Consider the following 21259-nt stretch of genomic DNA (forward strand, 5'->3'; position numbering starts at 1 on the left):
TGCTCCTGGAACCCTCCCGCCCAAGGGCTCTTTTCTCTCCACAGCGGGGCTGCCGTGCCCGCGCTCGCTCGGAGCCTCGGCGTGCCCGGGAGGTGGGCACGTTGCTGGGAGGCGGATGCCGCTTCTGGGCTCGGGGCAGAGCGCTGGTTTGACTCCGGCGACTCGTCTGATTACGCTGCAAATTCCCTGCTCCGCCTGTGAAATGGGGATAGCAACGCTATCCCTTCCCCTGCTGTGAGCTTCAATATATCAAGGCTTGTGAGGCACTTAATACTATGTAAATGGGAGACAGATCAGCTGTGCCTCAGATAAATGAATTTCACTTAGATTGATGGGTGTGAAGCACTTCCAAAATTAGGCCCATTCTTCTTAAATCAAACAGTTTCCCCAAGCCAGTTCAGCTCCATTGATGTAGAGGAAGTCATCAAGTGGCGATTCATCACCGGGCTCGATCAAGGACCTTCGATGCGCTGACCCACCGCGTGCTTCGTCCCCGCCGCCGAGGGAGTCGCAGCGTGGCCAGACGCGCGAGGAGCAGGACCCTTCGGCTCTGCGCACGGGGCATCCCGGGCTCGGGCCGCAAAGCCAGGACACGCTCTTGGTGGGACCAGAACCACATCAGGTGTCTCACTCTGAGCTTGGGAACCGCCTGGACGCTCAGGGTCATCTCCAGAGCGTTTACGTATCAGCAGATTTGGACTACAGAACGCCGTTTTCCCCATACATTTGCCTGATCGTCTTTGCCCTCGTGGCTGAAGTGGAAACGAATAGATCGGTCCTCAGCATCTCTGAAACGCCCGCCTCGCTCCTGCGGGTCTCCGCGCCTCTCCGGCGCCGGACCGGCCCTCCTGCTGGGCGTCAGGGCTGGAAAAGAAAGCCAATGGGATCCTGGGGTGCATCAAGAAGAGTGTGGCCAGCAGGACGAGGGAGGTTCTCCTTCCCCTCTACACTGCCCTGGTGAGGCCTCATCTGGAGCACTGTGTCCAGTTCTGGGCTCCCCAGTTCAAGAAAGATGAAGAGCTACTGGAGAGAGTCCAGTGGAGGGCTACAAGGATGGTGAGGGGACTGGAGCATCTCCCCTACGAGGAGAGGTTGAGGGAACTGGGCTTGTTCAGCCTGGAGAAGAGAAGGCTGCGAGGGGACCTTAGAAATGCCTACAAATATCTGCAGGGTGGGGGTCAGGAGGATGGGGCCAAGCTCTTTTCGGTGGTGCCCAGTGACAGGACAAGGGGCAACGGGCACAAACTGAGGCACAGGAAGTTCCGTCTGAACATGAGGAAGAACTTCTTCCCTCGGAGGGTGACGGAGCCCTGGAACAGGCTGCCCAGGGAGGCTGTGGAGTCTCCTTCTCTGGAGATATTCAAGACCCGCCTGGACGGGGTCCTGTGCAGCCTGCTGTAGGTGACCCTGCTTCGGCAGGGGGGTTGGACTAGATGACCCACAGAGGTCCCTTCCAACCCCTACTATTCTGTGACAAAAGCGGTGCGCAGCCACCCGAGCGCTTGCTCTGGTGCTGAGGCGGAACGGCGCTCACACCACAAAACGCTCTACAACGTACGGATCACGCCGTAAACCTCGTTCCACTCGCTTGGCAAACAGTAAATCCCCCTCACGCGTAGCAGCACCGCCGTCAAACTGCAGCCAGCTGAGTAACGCTGTAGTAAACCCTCCCCAGCTGCCGACCCCAGCTCCGCGTCGGCCGGCGTGACGGGGCGGCCGAGGGGAGAGGGCTCCGCGGGCAGCGCGCTCTCTCCGGGGCTGGGGCTGCTCCTCTGCCCTCCGCCAGCCCCCAGCGAGTCTCCGTCTGCTGCGTGTGTGCGGAGGAGCTCAGCTCCTTCCAACTTTCTAAGTGCAGATAATCAACAAAGCTGGGCAAATAATGTCGCGCGTATAATTTATTCTATGAATTTTGATTCTTTGCCCACAAGCAGCTCACGCTTGTCACAAAGGTATCGGTCTTGCGCAATTATGCAGGGGAGCTGCTGCCTTGGCCTGTAGCTCGTTCAGCCGGCTGGCAGCGAGCGCTCGACACCCCGAGCATCGCAATGCTGGCCGCTTGCTGGCTTTCCATTAGGTGCCTCGCTCACGCGGTGTTTATTTCTGTTGCTGATAGCCTAGGAGAAATCTGACCTCCGAGGGCATCGCCTACGGGCAGAGCATCGCTAACAGAAACCTCACCCGCACGCCTAGGACAGCCATTCCCAGTCCCCGGCGCAGAGCAGGCACCGCAAACGGTTAGCCGAGTAACCTTCCAGACGCGGCCGCACCACCCGTGTGGTTGTACCAACCTGCCCCATACTGCCGTTAAACGAGGCTAAACACACCCAGGAGCAGCGGCAAGCACAGCTGTGCCGCCGGCCCCGTCGGCAGCGGAAGGAGAGGCCGCAGCCTCGCGCGCAGCCGCAGCGCCAGGCACAAGCTTGCCCGAAACTCAGGTGTTGACGCTGTGAACTAAATCGCATCTGCTTGGGGCCGTTCCCGCTGCAGGACTCGCGTCCCCCCAGCGCTGCCACGCTCCTCGCCAGCGCGGGAAGGTGCCGTCGAACACGGGGCTCCCCGGCGCACGGCAGCGCTGGCGCCGACGGCAGCGCAGCCCGGGCTGTTCCAGCCTCAGCGCTGGCTACAACGCCAGCCGCGCTCGGCCAACGGCAGCGGCTTCGCGCGTGGCAGGCGTCGGCATGGCTGACGCAACGTTTCATTAACGGTTCTTCCGAGGGGGGAGAGGACGTGTTTGCGACTGTAAATCATCCTACTGGCTCGGCCCTAACGCCTCGAGCCCTGCCAGCGGCAGGGCACTCACACGGCTGTCGCTCCACGGATGCCCTCCGTCCCCTTGCTTTATCTTCCAGACGTTGTGATCTTGTCTGCGAGAAGAGCTACGGCCCTTCAAGTTAAATCTGCCTGCCAAGAAAAATGTTGACTTTCTTCCTCCACCTACCTTCAATATCTGATTAATTCAACGCAAGGAGCAAGGAATTAAGCTTTTTTTTTTTTTTTTAGCTGAATACAGAAACGTTGATGTAGAAAAATACCGTGGCCGTTAGAGCCGTCTTGTGACCAAGACAGCCTTAAAGCACGTTTTAGCCTGACGTGGCTTGCTAGCTTTTAGGAGCTAAATGGAGAAGTGAACTAATCCCAGGTCTTAACACTTAACGTTCAGATCCCACTTTCACTTTCCAATGTGTCCATACATGGGAGAATGAGTCACAAGGTGTTTGTTGCACGGTGGAAGGACAGACGAGCTGGGAGTGGTATTTTTATGTGTTTCTGAATCATTGTATATGATATTTTCCTCCGCTGCGCCTCTCGGTCCCGGCGGTTTTCTGCAGCGAGATCCATTCAGCTGTACTGGAAATGTAGGCGCTTTATAGAAAATCTTTAATAGCGCCAGCACAAATGGATGGCTCTTACTTCTTCCCCGCAAAGTGGCGATTTGCAAAACCACTGCTAACAAATATTCCCCCCCGCCCGCCCCACGGCATCAAATAAAGACGGATGGCGATGCCTGGCGGCGCGGCAGAGCTGAGCCTCCCGGCTGCGCGGCCGCAGGCTCGGGTCCCTGCAGCCGGACGCGTCCCTGAACGCCGACGCGGAAGGCGTGGGGCGACGCCGGGGCGCGCGGCCCTGCGGCTGCGGGTCGGCTCACCGATCCGTGTGGAAGCACGCGCACCGAGGCACGGCAGCACGGGGACCCGTGTCTACGGCCACACGGACCGGAGAGACAGGGAACCGCCCCGAGCCTTTCCAACTCCTTCCTGTCGTGCCCGTTTGTTTTCTGGTACGCTCGTCTTGTCGGAATTTTTAATGTTTAATTAGCTGAGCCAGCTGCTTCTGCTTCGCAAAGGGCTGTCTGGTTTTGAACGTGGGTTTCTTCTGTCGGCAGGACCAACGCAGGCTCCGGCTGAGCCACACAGCCCGGATCTCGCTGCCGCTCCTCTGCTGCGCTGTGCCACGACGCCGGGGTCCGGGACGCGCTGGGAGCCGCGGGCTTTGCACGGGCGGTGCCGGCCAAGCCGCCCCGGGCTCCCTCCTGGGCTGGGGTAACAGCAAAGCACGGAGCTGCCGTACGCCCTCCTCTTCATCCCTCTCGACCGAATCGGAGCCGAGAGCGACCGTACGCTCTGCAGATCGTCGCCCCTCGGGAGCGGGGCGAGAACCAGAGGAGACTGACCGAGTGGAAGAGATTCCTGCCCCGTCGTGGCGGGGCACGGATCCCGCTCCCCCGGCGTGGCGATGCCCGGGAGCTCCTCCCCAGCAGGCCAGCCAGGAGCCGGAGCCGCCTTGGGTTCGGCTCCCGACACGGCCCGGCGCGACGGAGAAGGCTGGATGCTCGCAGGCGAGGCAGCGCCCGGGGATCACCCCGACGTGCCCGAGCCCCGCAAGGAGGTCACGGCCTGTCCTAAAACGTTTTGCTGAATTACACGGCAGGCACACGGCTTCAACAGTTTCCTAGGCACCGAAGCCAGCCCAAAGCGACAATTATTTTTAATGGGTGTAAAATAAGCAGCGTGAAATCTGGGCCGGCCGCGCAGGCGGCAGGTTGTTTGCAGGGTGACGTCGTGCCCTTCCCTGCGGCTCTTCCCCCACCTGCGGCATCCCTCCTCGCTGGGGAGGCTCCGTGCTCCCTCCGCAGCAGCTCCAAGGCTGCTTTTCGCTCCAGCTTTCCTTGATTTTTCATCAGGTCTGCCTTTCCCTTTGGTCTTTCGAGCCTGGGCTTTGCCTTGCTTGCTTTGTCTTACTCCATATGCCTGTGTTTTCTTTCCAGCCCTCTGTGGCACACGGAATTATTCTGTTTTCATCATTTTTCCCCTTTTCCTTCGCTGTGTTCCTTTTTCTCCCTGGTCGCTCTTCCCACTCCTCCCTGTACATTTTCTGCCCGCAGACTCGGGGGGCTCCTGGCCGAAGGGCTGAGGACGAGCAGCTCCGGCCGTCACCGCGGTCCCTTCCTCCGGCAGCGCTGCCCCGCGCCGGCTCTGCGCGTTGCTCCCCGGCAGAGCTTCGCAGAGAGACGCCGGCCCCGCCACGGTGCCTGCGAGAGCGCCCACTGATCGCGGGGAGCTGGGATTTCAGCCTGATTATCGCTGCCGCTCATGAAAATACTTCTAAGGCGCCTGCCTTTGGAAAAGGGCAGATTGCCTCAAATGTCAGGTGCCGGCAAAGCCTTTCTGCGTCCTGGGCGGACTCCCCTCTCCAGCTTCAAATGACACAAAAGGACCCCGCGCCACTCCATTCACACCAGATGCGATCCCTTACCTTTAAAGCCGAGAGATGCTCGCCTGAAAAGCCACACGTGAACTTTTTCCCGATTGTTCTAATCACTCCTTTTCCTCCCGGGAAATAAATTTTTAATTGTTCTTTTTCTTCCCCATCACCTTTGAAACGCGTTTGCTTTTCCACTGCAAGTCCAAGACAGAGGAGCACTTAGAAGTTTTCAATTTGCAGACCCTGGCAAACCTATCGCTTCTGACACACACAAACAAAGCCCAAACATGTTTAATGAAACAGCTTCGCTTCGCAAAATGAACGGGTTTGTTTTGATCAAAAAGCCATTTGTAGCTCCAGTCCCAAAGATGTTTTCCCCAACCCCCTTTAATCCGGCTCTAAAAATCTCTTTGCAGAGAGAGGTGCGGCGCGGGCTTGCTTGCCAGCCTGGACGTGCGTCCCCCTCGCCGCAGCCGCCAGAGCCGAGACCGGGGCTGGGGGGGAGCGAGGGGGCTGCCCGGCGGCTCGAGGGAGCGCGGGGCTGACCGCAGCTCAGCCCTCCGACGGAGAGCGAGAGCGGAGCCTGGCAAACGGTATCTAGCAAACAATAACGCGCGTTTTCCCTTCTCGGGGAGCAAAACCGTCTCGCTTTCTCCCATGGGTGCCCCAGCCATCGCGTGGCCAACCCCACGCAGGGACTTCGGTCCTGGCCGCGCCGCCTGCAGCTGGCACATCTGGCCCCGGGCTTTGGCTGGCAACCCTTATGTTTCTGAGCTAAAAATCCATTTCTAGCAGGCACTGACTTCAAAACTGCTGTCCGTGCAGTTGTTCCTGCCAGCAAACTCATTAGCAGAGACATTCATCGAGAGCGAATGTAGAGGCGAGACGAACCCAGCCACCCAGCCGCTACCGACCGCGGCTCCCGGGGTGAAGAACCCGCTTCGCGACACGCACGCTCCTGCCCGCCCGTCACACCCATCACGGCCACCTTTCGAGTGCGGGACGCCAAGGCAAAGCCAAGGCGCCCGCAGCGCTCTGCAGCGCGGTACCCAGGTCCGGGAGAGGCTGAGCGCGGGCTGCCCGCCGCGCAGCGGAGCAAAGCCCGGGTGTTGCTTCTGCTCCAGCCAAGCTGCGACCTTTTTGCAGGAGCCGCACAGGTCGCTCAGCAGCTCTGGGCAGGAGCTGACCCCCTGCAAGCAGCAGGTCCAGCCCCTCGCTTCCCCAGCCCCGCACCTCCGCCCGCTCCTGCGCCAGCACCCGAGGGAGACCCGCACCCTGCCAGTCCCCGCAGAGCCCCAGGCACGGGGCAGGGAGCGTTTCCCTACCCCCCAGCCCACCCCTCGTCCCCCAGCCTCCGGCAGCGCCCCGCTGACGGGTGCTACCCGGGGAGAGCGGCTGCTCGCCGTCCCCACAGCTCACCAGCACGGGAGCCGCTGCTGCCGCGGCGGAGCGACGCGACGAGACGCATCCATCCCAGCCCCTCACGGGCAGCGCGGTCTCGGTCCAGGGCGCTGCCGGAGGCTGCTCGCTTCCTCGCTGCGGGGCTACGCCCGACGCCAGCTCCTCCGACTTTGAATCATCTCACTAGAAAAGCAGGAAAAAAGAGCATTAAAGCCGAGCGGACACAAAGCCGAGAGGGTTCAGCAGGTCTGACTTACGAGAAGAGATGGAACTTAACATATAGGCCTGGAAAAGAGGAAAGGGCCAGAGGGGAGACACGGAGGCCATAAGAAAGCTAGACAAATAATGGTAATAATAAAAATAGTGTTATTTATAAATTGCTCGCTCAAGGGCTCGGAGGGACCCAAGCAGACGATTAAAGCACAATAACAATAAACAACAATAATTAAAACCGCATAAAACACATCGCAGGAAAAGGAAGCAAAATATTCTAAAGCTCCTGAAATCCTGCAAAGGCCGTAAAGCAAAGGCAAGGGGGAAAACTTCTCCGAGGCTGACCGAAAATATATCAGGGGCACTAATGGGTCTCTGTGGAGGAAAAAGCAACGGAGAGCTGAAAGGCTTGGACGAGGGAGAAGGGGAGATGCCGTGAGTAAGGGCTGGCGGTGGTGACGGAGGCGTCCGGGAGGCACCGCGGCAGCAGTCCCGCAGCCGGCGTGCCCCTGCAAAGCCCCAGCACACGTTGGGGAAGGAGGGATCCCCTCAAACAGCGGGCGTCCACCCCGGTCCCAGCAGGACACCCTTCAGCGACGTCGCGTTGTCCCCGCTTCCCCGCGGCTCGCGACGAGGCAGTGAGCGACGAGCGCCAGCTCCCGCTCTCTTCCCGCGCGCGCTCGTGCGCGTACGTGGGCTCAGATCCTGCTTGTACGCTCCGCCGAGACGGGAGTCGCAGATCAGGGGAGTCTAAAAGGCAGCACGACTGCAGCACATGCAACGGGGAGCGTGCCAGAACGCCTCTGACAAGTTACACCAATTATACCCCCGTTACTTGTCACATCTGTTCACCCCTCAGTCTGCGTTCCAGGCAGGAGGCGACGTCTGCAGAGAAGATGGCAGCGAGGGAGCGGGGCAGGCTGGCGGTGCCGAAGGGTGCTGGTTGCGAGTCCTCGCCCCGCGCCAGCTCTTATGATGCTCCATAAATATGCGCGCAGCGTGGCAACGGGGTCTCGCTGCGTTTTGACGTGTATTATGTGCTGGAATAACTCCGAGGGCTTTCTGCACCGTACCGTAACGAGCGTGCCCGGTTACAGCCGGCTCCAGGAAAGGAGACAAAGCCGGAGCTACCACACCGGCGGTTTCATAGTTGGAGAACTGCGATCTTAGAAAACCCGTTTGCCCTGACGACATCAGCCGTCCAGCAAAAGCCTCTCGCCTCGTTCAAGCTGGCGGTGGGGGGTGCTTGCAGCCGGAGGACTCTCGGAAAGGACACGTTTTCTGACAGTCAGAAGGTCACCCGGACCCAGCACGCTGCTGCGTGCTTCCGCGGCACTGGTCTCCCTGCCCCCAGTCGGCTTCGCGACATCGGCCGAGCGTTAGGGGTGGGGGGCCAGCCGAGAGGACGCTTTCCGGGGGGATCGAGTCCGAGCACAGGCAGGACACCCCCCTGCCCTCGCCTTCCCGCACGGTGAGACGTCGCAGGAGCAGCGGCGGGCGCACGCCCTCCTCGGGGCAGCTCCAGTGGGGACGGCTGGGCTGGGGGAGTCCTGGTGGGCTCCGCGCATCCCCTCTCCCTCCGGCCCCAGGCATCGCCCCCCAGCCCTCCCGAGGCGCCTTCAAACCCACACGCGGAACGTAATTACACGGACCCGGCTTGGGCGCCGTGCCGCTCAGACCAGGCTGGCTCACGGGGTGTCCCCCGTGCCACCCTTCCCTGCGCAGCCCGCGCGTCCGCAGGGACGGAGGTGCCGCGCAGACGCGGGCAGAGCGGGACGAAGGCGCACAGACGGGTGGGGACGTGGCCAGCTGAACCCCTCTGGCCCAAGGGACGCAAACCGCTCGCTCTGGAGGGTCTTTAATTTCCTCCGCCACAGAGGAGCGGCCCCGCGCCTTCGCCTTCTCTACACAGAGCCTTTAAAGACTTTGGGAAGCAATTCCGACGTTTTCTGTAGGCGGGGGGAGATAATTGAATGCTTTCAAAGCGCGCTCTATGGCAGGGAGAGTTCCATTTTTGCAGCGCGGCGCATCCTGCATTCACGGAGTTTGGTGCTTCAGCATCCCCCCCGCTTTTCATTTCCTCGACGCTGAATTACCCTCCGCGTTCTCCTGCGGCTTCTCCCTGATGAGGCACTTAGGGCTGAGCAGCAAAGACGGACTCGGAGTCAACCAAGCCCTTGCCACAAGACAGGCAAACAAATAAATAGCGGGGAGCGGGGACGGCTCTGCCTCCTGCGCCAGGGAGGAGCGGGCGCCTGCTCCGCACGCAGCGCCGGCGGGCAGAAACTCTCTGCCGAGCTATTTTTAGTCCCAACCTTGCAGAGCACGGAGCAGCTCCAGGCACTTTGCTTTCCCTTTTCCTTTCGGCGTGGGCGGCTGCGCTCGGCGGGGGCACTTTGCACGGGCACGGCCGCGTGCCCTCGGCTGCGGCACCGGCCGAGCCACCGCCACCCGCGCGCTGTACGGAATCGCGGCCTCAGAGCCGAGGGATCGAGATACGTTTCTTTCTCCAGAGCACAGCAGAGGAGGATGCTGTTTCTCGCGTTGTACAGTGAATAAACCCTGGCTGATGCTCACGCCTCTGGAGGAAGCAGCAGGCGGGCGCGTTCAGGTGCGGGTCACCAGCGGGCGGGAACGGCAGAGCAGCCACCGCCGCAGCACGTCTCCCTCCCCGAGCTTCCCCGCGCTCGCCAGGGGAATTCGGCTTTTGCGTTCAAAGCTGGCGACGGCTCCGTGCCAGCTAATTGGGCCTAGCTTGTCTCTGGTCCAAAGAAAAGACCGATCTCAGCCTCATTTCGAGAGGCAGCGGCATCGCATATGCACAGCCGCACACCTACTGCGCAGGCTTTGTGCCGGCCCCCGAAACGGCAGAGGGACCCTGGCAGGAAACAAGCCTGCACAAAAAATAAGTTGTGTTGTATTTAAATATTGCTTAAGTCATCTTCACGCATGTAAGTCTTAATTCATCTGTTCCAAGTTCCTTTGCACTACACTAATGCGACATATTTGACAGAAAGATGAATGACATTATTAAAGAGTCTCTCTGGCAGATTTCAGTAATAAAATCTCCCTTTGCCCCCTGCTTCTCTCCTTTTCTAGACACATAAGCCTCTTGCTTCCTTCGTCACCAAAGATGACTCCTGGGTGTCTGGAAGGGGCTCCTTCCCACGCGGATGACTGAACCATGTGTGACGGCACGGGGATGCCACGGGAGAGGACCCGGCTGAGCAACGCCGCGGGCCCTGGGCGAGAGGAGCCTCTGTGCAGGCGTGGGGTCCCGCTGACAGAGCAGGGCACAGGGAGCCGCGTGCCCTCCTCATCCTCACCCTCAGCAGCCTGAGCCGGCTGGTGTGAAGGCGTGACCCAGGCTGAGCCTTGCCTTCCTCCACACCAGCCCCACGCAGACACCCTCTGAATTCATACCCTGGCTCCCCGTTCCATCCCGCTTTATCCTTTCCAGCACACCGCAGAAGCCACATACGTTAATCAGCCCGGCTTTGATACCATCTCCCCTCAGCCATTTCTCATGCCGGGAGCCACTTGCCACTGGCCAGCCCCTCTCTGCTGGCCACGCCATGCCAGATGGGACCAGTGGGCTGCGTGCCCCGGCCTCTCCGGTCCATCCCCGCCAACGCAACTGCTCGAAGGGGGAAGAATCGGGGTCCACCGTGCGCAGGAGGGCTGGGACCTGCGGCTCAGGACCAGCGTGCGCCGGTCCTCGGCCGACACAGATGTAGCTTTAAAATAGAAAAAAAGTCGGGTCGAAAGTGCTAAGAGAAACTCCAGGCTCGGCGTGCACTTAGTATGAAATATTGACGGTACGGCTGAGAACGGAGCTGTCTGGGAGCTGGAGAAAGAGCGGGGAGGACGGCTTGGCTCTGCCTCCAGATCTGCCTGGCTGTACGGAGGGAGGTCACGCAGGGAGAGACTTTCAGGGTCACAGCTGGATGGGGAAGAAGGGGCAATCCCTCTGCTAACACGGGCGGAGGGGGAATCCACGGGGGGAGCAAAAGGCTCGGTGGACCTCGAGTCACTGCCAAGGCGAAGCGAGGCACGGAGGCAGCCCCGGCGCCGGGAGGTCTCGCCTGCCTCCCTCCAGCCAGCCCCGGCGCGTCGCCCCGTGCCTCGTGTTCCAGGCACGTGAGGGATTTTCTTTGCCAGCCTTTCGCCTTCGCAGGCTTTGCCCTTCGCCCTGAACAGGAGGAATTTTACTAACTTTATCTTCTGAATCCCTGCACGCAGAAGAAAGGAGAATAAAAGCGTGTCACGACCTCCTCTGTCTGCCCTCCAGCAGCGGAGACAGGCTGCAGGCTCCAGAACCTCTGCCCGGGACGTGGAGCGGCAGGCGAGCCGGAGCCTGGGCAGCGCAGCGCGTCCCGGGGTCCTGCCCTGCTCCCGCGGTCGCGGTGCCGGAGCGGGGATGGCACCAGCAGCTCGGCGAAGCGAGGCGCTCGGGGGGTTCCCACCGCGGAGGGCAGAGCTCAAGCTGCCCCGCGAGGGTCTCGGCATCGCGCAAATCCGCATCCGAGGGTGGGCTCTGCGCAGGCTGGGGTCACGCTGGGCGAGACGAAGGCAGGGGGTCGACCCCCTCCGCAGAAGCATCCCGCCTGCAACAAAGCAGGGATCTTCTGCTCCCCGGCTGTTGAGGCTCTCGAAAGCTGCAGTGATCTACCCAGATTAGGGGCCTCAACAAGCTGAATTTCTGCTCCAGGTAGCGCAGCTGCTCCTCGCTGAATAAAAGATGCTGCTCACGCTGCTGCGCCCTGAAGACGAGCTCCAACAATTCTTTTGTTTCTTCTTCTGCTCAGGCACGCGCTGCTTCTTTTGGCAAGGGCCAGCTTGTTGCTCCTCTCGGGTGATTTCGTGCTGGGAATGGTGCTGCTGTTTTCACGAGGCTCCCTCCGCCTGCCCGGGAGACACGGGGTGCCGGCACCCACGCTGTGAGCAGAGCCCCGAGCGGCACGGGGACGGCGCCGCTGCTGACCCCCCGCTCCGGGCTGTCCCACTGCGGTCGCTGCCTTCCGATCGCCAAGGCTTGGGGCGAGGCAGCAGCAGAGCCAGGGCCACGCTCAGGGCTTGTTCCCCACCCGCCGCACGTAGCTCCCACTACGCCGGAGCTGAGGTGCAGCAAACTGCGCGGCGGGGACGTCTGCACCTCTGCGGGCCGCTTCTCAGTCCCAGGGCTGTTGCTACCCCCTAAAAGTTACCCCCCAGACAGCTGGAGGAACTTTCTGCCTGCTGTGTTTGTTCCAAGCTGTCCGCTCAGTCTCCTGACTGGCCACTTCCATGGGCTCGCGGGGAACGCGGCCAGGACGGGATTGTCTCTGCTTTGCGCTGAAGTTCTTAAGTAACAGAAAAATGACAGCCAAGGGACGAGGGTGGCGGCGCGGCTGCAATTCAATTAGCAAACGATGGGACTCCTGCACGGGACGGGGCCGTCAGCCCGGCAGGGCTCGCGTGTGCGAGGGGAGCGGTGCCGCACACGCGCCTGGGCAAGCACCGTCCCTCTTCTTGGAAGCCGCCAACGAGCTCCGACAGCCCTCTGCAGAGCTACAGCAAGCCAGAGCCTGTTCATGAACACACTCAGATCCAAGTTTGGTGTCTGCTCCCGTAATGATGCAGCAGATCGTTACGACTTGTGACATCCCACTATAAACAGAAAGCTGCAAAACCCTGTAATTTAGAAAGCTGGATCAGGTACTCATGTGTTTTGCATAATCCAAGATAGCGGGTTTCAGGCTGAGTTTTCCTTTTCTTTTTCCTTTTTTTTTTTTTGCTTGCTCTCCTTGCCTGCTCCTCTGGTTGACATGGTTACAGAATCCTGAGGACGGGGGTAATAGGACACGACACAGGCGTGCGGGTAGACTCAGAAATCCACCGATGCCTCCTGCAACAGTACGAAAAGCCTGCTGTTTGGAGAATTCAGCTGCTTTGCCTGCTTGCACGTCTCTCCCTCCCTTTCTTATTTCCAAGGAGGTATTTGCACAAAGATGTCGCCTTCTCTCCCGAAGCTTTCTGCCCGCTGCTGCCCTTTCCCTACCCGAACCCTTAATTCTCTGCTTGTGCCATCAGAGTCGCCTCCGCTGCGACCCACGACTACGGCAGAGGAGATCCGGGCGTCGGGCGGGGACATCAGCGGCGGTGGGAGCAAGCCCTTACAAAAAAAAAAACAATAGAGAGATGGAGGCAAAATTGTTCCTAAATTGAATGTTTTTCACAGTTCTTCCAAGCGGTGTCTGCAGTGCTTTAAGATTATTCTCTCCCGGGGGGCCTCATAAAAGCTGTAAATACTCGGAATAGCTTTCAAGGCTAGCCTTACGACGGTTCAGTTCGCCAGAAAATATATGCTAACGTGCGTCGCCGTCATTAGCCGGGAGACCTCGCCGCAGACGCGCTGGTGTCTACAAGGGGAAGATCTCTGATTGCTGGTGTTCTGCTGGAAGTTCTACACATCCAGGCTTTGAAACTCACCGCAAGCGTTCGGAAGCAGAAGCTGCCCCGTAGTGGCTCCCGCCCACCCGAGCCCAGCTCCGGGCTTTGCCGAAAGACTTCCCAAGAGCTCTAAACGCTGCCGGAGGCCGACGGGAACGGGATGCTGTGCCGCAGCGCACGGCTCCGGCGGCTGCGTGCCAGCTGGCCCAAGGACTTGTGCCCCACGGCAGACGGGTGGTGGTCAGCGCCACGAGCGCTTCCCGCGCGCTGAATTTCAGAGTTCGTCGTCCCGACCCATTTTTATCGGCTTTCTTGTTCACATCCGTGGGGCTCGGGCAACGCACCTCAGGGTTTTGCAGGAAGCACGGGAGACAAGCGAGGGTCTCTAGAAAGAGGAGTGGGTTCTGGAGCTTGTGCACACGTGGACTCCTCGCTCCCTCTCCCAGAGAGTTTTGTCCCTTGTCCTCAGCACTGGCACGCAACAAAATGGAAACAAGGCTATTTAAAGGTTCCCGTGCAGTACGGTGCTTAAAAAAAGCCATGCTGAAGTGTAAATGTCAATGGGACCAGGCCTGTAATGCAGGCACATCGTGAGCTATTCTGCTTAATTGAGGCTGAAGGCACTGAAAGGGAGAAAAGAAATAAATCAGAGCGCCGTGCAAATGGAAGCAGCAAAGCCCCAGCAGATTTACTGCGCCTGCTCTGGCACAAGGTCGTTCGAGGTGGCCGGGCGCACGCTGGTGTCGGCAGAGGCATCCACGGGTGGTCTCTAAATCAGCGCTCGTGGCTGAAGGAGAGCGCAGCGCTGGAGCCGAAAGCAAGGCCAGGCTGGAGGATGGGCCACTCCGGAGGCAACGCGGCCATGGCTGCAGGGATGTCCTCGGGAGGAACGGCACGGTGGCCACAGCCGGAGCCCAACGCTTGAACCTTCTTCCCTCTGAGATGGGTTTGCAGCTCCCCTTGGTGGAGGGAAGCGGGGGGACAAGGGCGAGCTGGCACACGAGTGGGAGAAGGACTTCCAAGGTCCTGTGGAAAGAGAAGTCCTCGCTGTCCCGAAACGCTCCCCAGAAGCGACTGCACCGATCCAGAAGTCTGCGCCGTTTGGGGATGCTTCTCTCGGTCTTGAGCGCGGGATGTTGTTTACAGCTGTCTTGGTACAGCAATCAAACTCTTCCATCCCGGGGGAAAACAAAGGCACAGAGCTTGCACGGCAACCCAGTTCCTCCAGGAACCGCTGCTGGGGGTCACCACTTCGGCACCGACCTGCTCTGGGGCAACCGGGTCTCTCAGGAGGTCGGAATTAGCCCCAAAGTTCCTCTCTCCCGTTCTTGCGAAGCGTCCTTCGCTTTCAAACTGTGTTTACCATGCATGATGGATGTTTGACATTACGACGTACCGGGAACGCGCGCAGCATCGCTCCGCTGGGATGCGGCGCTCTTCCCGCAAACACATCCATCAGAGCCGCGAGTGCCACCCGGCAAGAGGGCGACGGAGGAGCCGTCCTAGGGGAGAGACAATGGCTGCAGTCGCTGCCAATCTGCGGCCGTGGGGAGCCCGGGGAGAAGCCGGGAGCTGAGGGTTCCCGTGGTTACTGTGGAGCCGCTGCCGAAAGCCTTTCCCAGCCCGGCAGAGCCGTGGCACCGCGGCCATCACGGGCTGAAGGATGCTGTCTGCGCTCCTCCACCCCCGGGCTGCGAGCGCCCTTGAACACCGGCTGCGAGGTCCTTGGCGAGGGAGCGAGCGGAAAGGAGGGCTCGGCACGCTTGGCTCTCGCAGGCGTGGGGAAGGAAGGAGGGAGAGCAGCCGGCGCGCAGAGCCGGCAACACCACGGTCGTCAGGCGGCGGAGGTAACAGGGGAAGGGCTGGTCCCAGTTTGCCTTTGGACTAGATGACCCACAGAGGTCCCTTCCAACCCCTACTATTCTGTGATTCTGTGATGGCTGGGGAGGGCGTTATCTTTGCGATCCGCGCCTGCGTGCGCGCCCATCGGGAGGAGATGGGACGCGACTCATTAAGCAATTCTTCTAATGGTCCCGAGGTGTCAGAAGTAAAATTAACTCGGCTAACTCATACGAGGGCCTGATGCTCGTCGCCAAATGAGACCGCTCGGCTGCAGCAGAGGAAGAGACCCTCGTCAAGGCGCAGCTTCCCAGCGCCGTGGGAGCAAGGCCCCACGTCACGGGGAGGACCCGCACCCCAGGGGCAAGGGCTGGCCTTCAGCTGCACGGAGCAGGACACGGCAGCTGCCAGAACTAGCAGGTCCGCATTGATTTTTGTGTAAGTTCCCATTTATTACACTGCTGTAGATAGAGATTAACTTTCGTCGCTTGGTATTTATTATTGCTTCATCCGCTTTCAAACGGAAACCGAAGGCGCTTTGATAAATGAAGCGAGGGCTCAGCCTGGCTCGGCCGCACCTCCGAGGAAGGCGCGTTCCTGCACAGCCGGGATGCGGTCTGGATCCCCGAGGCTCTCCCGGAACCCACCCAGGCAGCAGCCAGACCAGGCCGGCACCTCACGCTCCCAAAGCAAACCGTTAATATGCATCTCTCCGACGTACCGCAAGTCGCTTGTGGTGAAGTGCTGCGCCGAACTGATTGGAGGTGCAGCAGCCGAGCCTCGCGACCGGCTCTGCCGGGCCCGCACGTAACAAGTGCAACGCGCTGGAAACAGGGGAATTACTCTTGACACTGGGATTATATCTCTGGCAACGGCATCAATATTCTATTAAAGATATGTGATCCTATAACACTAATTACCAATTGAGGGGCCATTAAAGGGAGCCTACAAACAGCAGTTCGATCTCACCTTTCAGATTAAAAACACCGCAACGATTTCCTGTTTCTCCTACTTTATTCCTGTGTTTTCTGCCCATGCATAATGCAGCAATGCAAATCGCCAGCCACTACCAGGAAGATTGCTGCCTTCACCTGCCGTCCAAGGGTAATGGCTTCTTCAGCCTGGCCCGAGCCAGCAAGGAGATAAGTCATGTCGACAAGCGGAGAACAGCATCGAGACGCAGTCCTCTCCCGCTTCCACTTGGCCGCGTGCCCACGGGCAATGTCAGGACCGGCCGTGACTTAGCAGGGGAGGGAAACGCAAATCACTCGGGATGAGCCGGGACCTTCTGGTGACTCTGTGTTCAGCCTGTGGAAGAAACACGGTTTCTCCCCTCCTCCCTTCCCGACGGGCCTGCTGGCACCGGCAGCAATTCACGGAATGGTTTAAGAGCTGAGCGGAGCCACGCTCGGGCTGGAAACCGCCCTGGAGGGCAGACGTCCAGCACGACACCCACGGCTACCGAGCACTGGCGTTCACACGGCCTCTCCGTGCAGCACCCTCAGAAGACACCGCAAACCCTGGGGTGGTCTGGGGACCCCCACCCCACCGCCACGCTCCTCCCGGGGCAGCGCTTGGCACCCGCCATACCAGCGGCTCCCGGTCGCCGTGACGAGGACGGCAGTGCTTTACCTTTCCTGCAGAGAAACAGAGGAACCTGGATCTGCCTCCCGCTCCCAGCTGACGCGAACGGCACCGTTCAGCTGAGAGCAGTCCTTCCGGAGGGCAGCAGCGAGGAGCTCGCATGGAACAGGCGCCTAAGAAAGGACCCAGGGGACCTCGGCGGGACGCTGCGGGGGGTGACGGCGGAGCAGCGGCGAGGAGCTGCGCCGCCCGCGCTGCCATCGCCTCGCCGGGGCGGCCTCGGCGGAGGGAACCCCCCGAACATTTGTTTTCCTGCGTGCAGCGGCGCCTGCCAGCCATGCGTGATTTTAATGAGACGCAATAATATTCTATCAGTTCTACAAGCTATAGATTGAAGCCACAAAGAGAAATCGCCTGAGCCGCCGTCTGATCAATCCTGTCAAAACATGTTCATTTAATCCCTTACAAATGAAAGGAAGATGCGTTTCAAATGTCATCCTTGGGGTCTGGGAGCCGGGTTCCCAGAAATCACTCAACCCGGGTAAACCGTATTATTCAGGAGCTGTTTGACAGCAGACGTGCTGAAAACATTTCCAGACTAGGCTCGCAAGGTTGACATCATCTCAGACCTAAACATTATAAGCTTTTTCCCCCCCGCTTTACCTTTCCGTGACTAAGTGCCCACCACGCGGAGGTACACGGACAGACAGGTGGAGGTCAGCCAGGGACGCGCACGGCTCACGGCGGAGCAGCTCCACGGATCCGACAAGAAGGGACACCCGCGTGAACGCCAGGCGGGACCTCGCTCAGCCCTCAGTCCCGACGCGTGCGGCCGGGACCCGGCACCCGGGCGCATCCCCAGCCGGGGAGCGAGGTGGTGGGCTGGCCTTTTCTGGGTGAGCACCCACATCCCTGCTTAACAGAAAATATGCCTGACAGCTACGACAACGGACAGGGACGGGTTGGGTTCGTTATTGGTTGTGAAGGTGCTTATATTTAAAACAATTTGTTAGGCTCCCCATGATTTACTGCCATGCTGCAAAATGGGGCCGAGTATTGATTCTGTGCCTTTTCTATTGCAAATGGGCGTCATGCTTTATAGGATGTCAGAATAATGGCAGTGGGCACTTTATCAATGTCAAATGTTAAAAATGATCAGCTATTGTGATGTAGGAGATTAAATATGAAAGCTTGATGGGTATATAAAAGCAAAATGGCAATAATAAAGGGATTTTGACGTTCGACTCGTTGCTCTCCCGAACCTACCCGGGGAGCTATTAGAACCAACTGTGCCTATCAGCGACACACCACCATGGGTTAAAGGACAGGGAAGCGCTGGGCTCAACTCCCCAGGGTCTGCATGGGTTGCTCGGCCCGATACGGGGGCTGGAAGCGGAGCCTCGCCCTCCCCTGCCCGGACTCTCCGGGGAGTTTCGCATCCCTCCGAGCTGAACGCCAGGCTCGGAGGTGGGACGCCCACCTGGCATCGCCCAGCCAAGCAGCCTCCCGGAGCCCTTCTCTCCCCAGGGGGGATGAGCACCAGGACGCTTCCAAGGAGGAAGGCACAGAGACAGCAACCTGGGATTTGGTGCAGAGCCAAGTTAAGGGCTCCGAGACCGCAGACCCCGGGGGATTAAAAGGCTGCCTGCGCTGTGCAAACAGACCCGTCTCTGCAATTAGCCCAAACCAGACCAGAAAATCCCGTGTTCCTCGCTGTTCCCACACTTCTGTAACCCGGACAAGCAAATTAATTGCAGAGTCACTTAATGTATCGATTGGAAAGGCCGAGATGCAGTAACTAATGCAAAGCATTGGGCTGGGCCACGGCCCCGGGAACTGCCGAGAGCTGCAGCGCTGGATTGCAGCTCTCGCTCAAACTGGCTCGCAAGATGTAAGGTACCCGAGTTCCTTTAAGTTAAAGCAAAGAGCTTTCCACGAGGATGTCTTCCAGACTAAGCAGCCATTACATTCTTAAAATCTGACTCAGCACCTTCCAGACACCTCTGTTCTCCCCCAGGCAAAGCCCAAGGAGTTGAGCTGAGCTGACTTCAGCCAGCTGCTGACCGCGGCTGTGGGAGAGCCGGTGGCAGAGAGGCAGAAGAAGCTGTTTCAAGAGCAAAGGAGAGCTTCCCACAGCACAAGTGCGAGGTGGAAACAGAGCCTGGACCCAGCAAGCCCCGAAGCCCTCACCTCTGTGCCCAACACCACGCTCACCTCCCGGACTCACTTGCTGCCCACGCTTGCGTCTCCGTCGCCTGCTCTGCTCACAGCCCTGTTATAAAACACCGCTAAAAACAATCATTCCCCCACCCTAGCACCAAACCTCCCCCTCCCCCAGCCCTTTTATAGCCACAGCAGCCCCAACTCCTGGCAGCTGGTCTGCAAATCCCGCTCACAGCAAACAGCTGCGCTCCTCCACCAGCCAGGCTGCCCTTAACCCCTTCCCCGCCAGCCCCTGCTCCGCAGCCCGCGCCCGCTGCCCCGCGGCACCCGGAGCCGGGGCTGATCTGCCTGCTGAGGGTCGCGATTGCCTGGACAGGCGCCAGTGAAAAGTTCAGCCCAGCGACAAACCACGCGCCGGAGCCAGGCGGTGGGCACCGTCCGAAGCTCCCGCGAGGCGCGGGCGCGAAACGGCCGCTGCGGCGCGCGCCGTGGCCCATCGCCGCGCACGGCGGCTGTCAGCGGCGGCGTGCGGGGCCGGCGAGGCGTCCAACGCCGGTTGCTGGCGGAGCGACGCGTTTCGGGGCGGGAAGCGACGCGAGGCTCCTGCCTCCGCACCCAGGAGCGGTGCCAGGAAGGCGCTCGCCGGCACCGCCGCGCTCGCCGCAGACGAGAGCTGCTCCCCGGGCGCATCCTTCCCGGCTCCCCGCCGGGAGTCGGCTGCTGCGGCTGCTTTTGATCCGTCCCCCGAGAGCCAGCGCGCTCCCGCTCCCCGCGCTCCCCACGGCGGCAAAAACAGCCGGCGAGCGGAGGAAAGACTCAGAACTCGCTCAGCAGAGGCGGCTTCTGCCAGTAACCGTTAACAGTGCCACCGAGACTTTACTACAAAGCGAGAGTGACGAAAGGAATAAATAAAGCCCAACGATTCTTGAAGCCTGGCCTCCAATTAATTCTTCTGAGTTGTCGTAAGCAAGAGGCAAAAAAATGCACAGGCAGGACAAATGTTCTCCTAATTACCTAAACCCTTTATTAACCAACGCTAATTAAAGCATTTCTTGGAGTCTGACAAATGTCTGGAATTACTCAATTTAGAAGTTAGTTTTGACTCCGGTAATTTATACAGCGTTAGAAAGTTACGGCGGAGGGGGGGGAATATCTTTCAACTAATGTTTTTTTATTAAAGCTGACAGCAATAATTAGTTACTCGCTACTAATGGGGTGGCCCCTGGAGGGAAATTGCCGAGATGGATGGGCCTGGGCTCACGCCAGCAGTAATTGGTCTGAGTCTCGGTCAGACACTGGCAGGTTGTCCGACCACGGCAGCTCCGCGCCGGCACCCACCCCGCGCCCCAGGCTCCCGACGCCCCGGCCGGCTGCGTGCCGGGGACTGGGCTTCTCGGCACGTGAGGCTGAAAGTGGGGAGCCGCAGCCACAGGCTTCCCCGAGCGCCCGTCCCGCTGGGAGACGGCGTCTCGGGTGGTCCCGTCCCGGCAGGCGGTCGGTGCCCGCGCAGGGACCCACGCTGGGGGCTCCACTCGCTCGCTTCCAGAGAGCAACCGGTCGTGGGAAGCCGGAATGCAAAGGAGGAGGATCCGGATTTTCTCTTCCCCTCAGTTTTTTGACCTTGATACATAATTTTGGATGCTTGGGTTGTCAATTCCTTTTGTTTCTCACCCTTCCCATAAACCGCAAATGATCCAGTTATAAAGTAAAAGGAGCAGAAAAGGGGGAAAGCAAGAGAAATGGAAAAATCTACGGGGGGAGGAAAGTAGCTGAGATGAAAAGCAAAGGAGATGACAAATGCATCACCGCACAGGCAAATTAAAGGGCATTTGGCAGCAGGGTGAAGCCGAGGGCTCAGGGCTCGTCCTTGGCCTCCACACCTCCGCCTGGTCCGCGCTCCTGCTCCCAGGCTGAGCCCAGGTGGGATTCCAGGCGTGACGAAGGGGGCTGCCCCGGCCGCGCTGGCTCCGCGCCGCAGAGACGCGCTTCCGCGGGGTTCAACCGGCTCGCCGCGCTGCAAACCAGCCCTGCGCGGAGCCAGAGGCACTCCCCGCAGCCTGACCTGCGAAGATCGATTTTCCTTCTCGATTTTTTCAGAAGAGAGAGAGGAGAGACGCGCCACAGTCTGAGCAGGAGAGGGTGACCGGGAAGCCTTGACAGGTATGCTAATGCCCCGCTGCTTCGGCTGCACGAACCGACAACACGAAAAGGCCTTGGTTAAAGACGGGGCTCTGAGCAGCGTAATGAGGTGTTTCACATCGCCCGACCGTGTAGGCACGGCCACGGCTTTCCAACCGCTTGCTCCGACGCTCTGGGCACGCTGCCAGCCCGGGCACCCTTCCCCTGCGCGGACAGCGCGGGCAGCGACGGGGTCCCCCGTGGTGCAGAGGCTCTCAGCGCCCTGGAACCCCCCGCCCCACCCGCG

At 59.9% G+C, this 21259-nt stretch overlaps 1 protein-coding gene and 1 long non-coding RNA gene across 2 annotated transcripts in view; one reads left to right on the forward strand and one right to left on the reverse strand.

The window, feature by feature from the left end:
• The window catches only part of PAFAH1B2 (platelet activating factor acetylhydrolase 1b catalytic subunit 2), a 640582-nt gene that overhangs the window by 420330 nt on the left and 198993 nt on the right, over positions 1–21259 (forward strand). The window lies entirely within an intron of this gene.
• Positions 1–21259, reverse strand: part of LOC142364082 (uncharacterized) — a 34769-nt gene that overhangs the window by 1695 nt on the left and 11815 nt on the right. Inside the window, exon 3 of the long non-coding RNA XR_012766135.1 lies at positions 6622–6786. This is a non-coding gene — a long non-coding RNA (uncharacterized LOC142364082). The remainder of the gene's footprint in view (positions 1–6621; positions 6787–21259) is intronic.

This window comes from Opisthocomus hoazin, chromosome 24, assembly GCF_030867145.1.
Source record: "Opisthocomus hoazin isolate bOpiHoa1 chromosome 24, bOpiHoa1.hap1, whole genome shotgun sequence".
Classification (NCBI taxonomy): domain Eukaryota; kingdom Metazoa; phylum Chordata; class Aves; order Opisthocomiformes; family Opisthocomidae; genus Opisthocomus; species Opisthocomus hoazin.